This window comes from Mirounga leonina, unplaced genomic scaffold (assembly GCF_011800145.1).
Source record: "Mirounga leonina isolate KUSES-001 unplaced genomic scaffold, KU_Mleo_1.0 Mir_204, whole genome shotgun sequence".
In the NCBI taxonomy this organism is placed as follows: domain Eukaryota; kingdom Metazoa; phylum Chordata; class Mammalia; order Carnivora; family Phocidae; genus Mirounga; species Mirounga leonina.
The window spans coordinates 12181743-12187867 of record NW_023270513.1 but is presented as its reverse complement, the minus strand read 5'-3'; positions in this window follow the sequence as shown (position 1 = coordinate 12187867).

Genomic DNA, 6125 nt, shown 5'->3' with positions numbered 1-6125 from the left:
ACTCCTTTTAGACCTAAAGACAACAGCAGATCGAAAGTGAGGGGATGCAAAACATATATCATGCAGATGGATGCCAAAAAAAAGCCAGAGTAGCAAAGAAAAACAAAATAGACTTTATTTATTTATTTATTTATTTATTATTTAGAGCACAAGGGGGAAGGACAGAGGGAGAGGGGAAAGAGAGAATCATAAGCAGACTCCATGCTATTCATCGGCTTGATCTCATGACCCAAGCTAAAATCAATGGATGCTTAAGTAACTGAGCACCCATTGCCCCAGACAAAATATACTTTTTTAAAAGATTTTATTTATTTGAAAGAGAGAGACAGCAGAGAGAGAGAGAGAGAGCAGGAGCAGTGGGGAGCAGCAGGCAGAGGGAGAAGCAGGCTCTCCACTGAGCAGGGAGCCTGACATGGGGCTCGATCCCAGGACTCTGGGATCATGACCTGAGCTGAAGGCAGACACTTAACCGACTGAGCCACCCAGGCATCCTAAATATACTCTAAAACAAAGACTATAGTAAGAGACAAAGAAGGATACTATATAATAATAAAGGGGACAGTCCAACAAAAAACAATTGTAAATATTTATGAATTCAAAATGGGAGCACTGAAATACATAAAATAGTTAATAAGAAAGGTGAAGGAACTAATCAATAGTAATACAATAACAGTAGGGGACTTTAACACCCCCTCTTACACTAATGGACAGATCATCCAATAAAAAAATCAACAAGGTAATAATGCTTTGAATGACACATTGGATGAGGTGGATTTAACACATATATTTAGGACACTGCATCCTAAAACATCAGAACACTCCTTCTTTTTAGGTGCACGTGGAACATTCTTCAGAAGAGATCACATTGAATAGATCACATATTAGGCCACAAAACAAGTCTAACAAATTCAGAGAGATTGAAGTAATACTTTGTGCCCTTTCTGGCTACAGTGCAATGAAACTAGAAGTCAACTACAAGAAAACTATGGAAAGACAACAAGTATATGAAGGTTAAATAACATGCTACTAAACAATGAATGATTTATCCAAGAAATCAAAGAAATCCAAAATTACATGGAAAGAAATGAAAATGAAAATGCAATGGCCCAAAACAATTTGGGATGCAGCAAAAGTGGTTCTAAGAGGAAAGTTTACAGCAATACAGGCCTACCTCCAGAGGCAAGAAAAATCTCAAATAAAGAATCTACCTTTACACCTAAAGGAGCTAGAAAAAGAACAACAAACAAACCCAAAACTAGCAGAAGAAAGGAAATAATAGAAAATAAAGCAGAAATAAACAAAACAGAAACTTAAAAAAAACAAGAGAACAGATCAATAAAACAAGGATGTGTTCTTTGAAAACATAAAATGTATAAACCTCTAGCCAAACTCATCAAAAAACAAAAAGAGAAAGTATTCAAAATCACAAATGAAAGAGGAAAAATAACAAAGCCACAGAAATACAAACAATTGTAAGAGAATATTATGAAAGATTACATGCAAGCATATTAAAGTAAAATAAAAGGATAAATTCCTAGAAACATACAACTCATCAAAACTGAAGCAGATTAAAATTGAAAATTGTAACAGACCAATTACCAGCAAGGAGACTGAAACAGGAAAGAAAGAAAAAACAAAACAAAACAAAACAAAACAAAAAAACCCTCACAACAAACGGAAGTCCAGGACTGGGCAGCTTCACAGGTGAATTCTACCAAACATTTTAATATTTATTTATTTATTTATTTGAAAGATAGATGAGAGGGAGAGAGCATGGGGGGGGGAAGGTCAGAGGGAGACAGCAGACTACCTGCTCAGCAGGGAGCCTGATGTGGGACTCGATCCTGGGACTCGATCCTGTGACTCCAGGATCATGACCTGAGCCAAAGGCAGACGCTTAACCAACTGAGTCACCCAGGCGCCCTCTACCAAACATTTTAAGAAGAGTTAATACCTATTATTCTCAAACTATTCAAAAAAATAGAAAAATAATGAAACCATTCAAATTCATTCTTTGAGGCCAGTATCATCAATAATACCAAAACCAGATAAAGACACCAAAAAAATAGAGAACTACAGGCCAATATCTCCAATGAACATAGATGCAAAAATTCTCAACAAAATAATAGCAAACAAAATGCAACAATACATTAAAAGAATCACTCACCACTATCAAGTGAGAATTATTCCAGGGATGCAAGTGTGGTTCAATATTTGCAATTCAATCAACGTGATACATCACATCAATATGAGAAAAGATAAAAACCATATCACTTCCATAGATGCAGAAAAAAAAAACACAAAACATTTTACAAATTACAACATCCATTCCTGGTAAAAGCCCTCAACAAAGTAGGTTTAGAGGGAAGATACCACAACATAATATAGGCCATATATGAAAAACCCACAGCAAACATCATCCTCAATGGGGAAAAACTGATAGCCTTTCCCCTAAGGTCAGGAACAAGACAAGGATGTCCATGTTCACCACTTTTATTTAACATACTATTGGAAGTCCTAAGAACAGCAATCAGACAACAAAAAGAACAAAAAGATAAAAGGCATCCAAATTGATAATGAAGAAGCAAAACTTCCACTATTTACAGATGACATGATACTCTATATAGATAACCAAAAAGACTCCACCAAAATCCTGCTAGAAGTGATAATGAATTCAGTGAAGTGACGAGATACAAAATCAATGTGCAGAAATATATTGCATTTTTATACAGCAATAATGAAGGAACAGAAAGAGAAATTAAGGAATCAGTCCTATATACAATTGCACCAAAAACAATAAGATACCTAGGAATACACCTAACCAAGGAGGTAAAAGCCTGGTGCTCTGAAATCCATAAAACATTGATGAGAGAAATTGAGGATGACACAAAGAAATGCAAAGATATCCTATGCTCATGGCTTAAAAGCACAAATATTGTTAAAATGTCTATACAATCTAAAGCAACCTAAACTTTTAATGCAATCCCTATCAAAATACCAACAGCATTTTTCTCAGAGCTAGAACACACAATCCTAAAATTTGTATGGAACCACAAAAGAGCCTGAATAGCCAAAGCTACCTTGAAAAAGAACAAACGTGGAGGCATTACAATTCCAGACTTCAAATTATATTACAAATCTGTGCTGATCAAGACAGTATGGTACTGGCACAAAAAGAGACATAGATCAATGGGACAGAATAGACAACCCAGAAATGAACCCACAGCTATATGGTCAATTAACCTTCAATTAATCAGGAAAGAATATCCAATGTGAATAAGACAGTCTTTTAAACAAATGGTGTTGGAGAAACTGGACAGCAACATGCAAAAGAAAGAAACTGGACCACTCCCTTACACCATACACAAAAATAAACTAAAGATGGATTAAAGATGTAAATGTGAGATCTGAAGTCACAAAATCCTAGAAGAGAACACAGGCAGTAAGTTCTTTGAGATTGGCCATAGCAACTTCTTACTAGATATGTCTCCTGAAGCAAGGGAAACAAAAAGCAAAAATCAACTATTGGGACATGTTCTGCACAAAAGATTCACAACAGCTGTGTTTCAGTTTTGAAAAGGAAAGAAAACTTTACTATATTATTATAGAAGCCTAATATAAACAGAAGAGGAAAGGAATCTACACATAGATGAAGGTAATAGTAGGCAATACATGAGAAGAGGGCAAAGTTACTTCAAATTGGGAACTTACAACATCTAACCTCATTAGCTGGGGAAGCCCCAGGGAGACAGCCAGGCTGGAGTCCAGATTCAGAGGCCTGGGCTGAGTGTCCTCCCCTCAGATGAGACCTCCAACTGACCATCCCCATAAAGTCCATATTTATAGGGCAAATAACAGGGTTTGAAATTAATCATTTGCCTACATGCAGTTTGGAGCACACTGCATTTCCATGATATCATATTTCTATACTTTAAGGAACCTGGGCTATGTGTGTCTGCCTCCCCTCCTGGATTCCATTCCATGGGTGCCAGCCCAGCCTGGAGCAAGAGGGGATATGAGACAAGATTTGTAGCTCTTGGCATCCAGAACAGAAGGGCCAGTCCTGACCAGGAAGCCAGATAATATATTTTAAACAATTAGGCTCCCAAGGTTATCCACACAGCAGGAGTCTCCCAAATAACAATTTTTAGCTTGCCTGTGTGTATGCAGGTCCAGGTGGTTGGTTATGTGGGACAAATCACAAAAACATTTATCTATACAGAACAGGACTACATCAAACAAAACAAAAACAAAATAAAACAGAAACACACAAAAAAACTTCTGCACACTGAAGGAAACAATCAGCAAAACTAAAAGGCAATCTATGAAATAGGAGAAGATATTTGCAAATTATATCTCTGATAAAGGGTTAGTATCCAAAATATATAAAGAACTTACAAAACTCAACACAAAAACACATCCAATTTAAAAATGGGTAGAAGACATGCATAGATATTTCTCTAAAGAAAACATACAGATGACCAAAAGACACATGAAAAGATGCTTGACATCACTCATCATCAAGAAAATGCAAATAAAACTACAATGAGATGTCACCTCGCAGCTGTCAGAATGGCAAAAATCAACACAAGAAACAAGTGTTGGTGAAGATGTAGAGAAAGGAGAACCCTCTTGCATTGTTGGTGGGAATGCAAACTGGTGAAGCCATTCAGCAAAAAAGTATGGAGTTTCCTCAATAAGTTAAAAATAGAACTACCCTATGATCCAGCAATTGTACTACTGTGTATTTACCCAGAGAATACAAAAACACCGATTCAAAGGGATACACACACCCTGATGTTTATAGCAACATTATCTACAATAGCCAAATTATGGAAACAGCCCAAGTGTCCATCAATTGATGAATGGATAAAGAAGAGTGATATATATATATATATATATATATATATATATATATATATATATATAATGGAATATTACTCAGCCATAAAAAAGAAAGAAAATTGCCATTTGCAATGACAAGGATGGAGCTAGAGAATGTTATGCTGTGTGAAATCTGTCAGTCAGAGAAAGACAAATGTCATATGATTTCACTCGTGTGGAATTTAAGAAACAAAACAAATGAACAGCAGGGGGAGGGGGGGAAGAGAGAGAGACAAACCAAGAAATAGGTTCTTCACTATAGAGTACAAACTGATGGTTACCATAGCGGGGACAGGTGGGAGAATTCTTTAAATAGGTGATGGGGTTTAAGGAGTGCAGTTGTTTTGATGAATACCAGGTTTTGTATGGAAGTGTTGAATCACTATATTGTACCCCTAAAACTAATATTACACTGTATGTTAACTATCATTTAAAGAAAACCTTAATAATATTCAATTGTAAGAAAAAGAGTAAACAACAACAACAAAAAAGTGGCACTTTTAAAATGAAAACCCATCTGGGTCTTTAGGGAATTTATCTTTTCCCTCTGCTGTAACTTTCTGCCCAAACAAATGCAAGTGGAGTTAGCATAAAAACTAAAAGACTGACAAGAACATGCAAATGAGAATCAATCACTGGAAAACTGTGGACTCATGAAAAGGGCTTAGGTGGCAGAATAAAACAAAGGTGTGTAGTTAATAAAAGGAAGTATGGCATGATGGCTTTAAAATCCTCAATTTCCTATGCCACAAGGAGAACTGAAATTAACCACCTCTTGGGAATATGCTCCTTCATCTGGTTTTCCTAAGATGTGTCTTGACATATTCTCTGTTAAATCTTTATCAAAAGACATTGGTGATCATATTTATGATATAAAATGCAGATGGATCTATTCTGTAATGAGAAGAGACATGTATAAAGGAGTGGGAGATATAGGCTTCTAGTTATGGGATGAATAAGTCATGGGAATAAAAGATACACCATAAGAAATATAGTCAGTGATATTGTAATAGTGTTGCATAGGTGACAGATGGTAGCTACACTTCTGGTAAGCACAGTATAATGTATAGAAAAGTTGAATTACTAGTTTGTACACACGAAACATATAAAATTGTGTGTCAACTGTACTCAAGTAATAAAAAATAGAAATTAATTTTAAAAAGATGCCTTTTCTAAACCTAATAAGCTCATCTACTTATACAGTAATCTGTTATATTCATTATACCTTTAAAAAGTTAAAT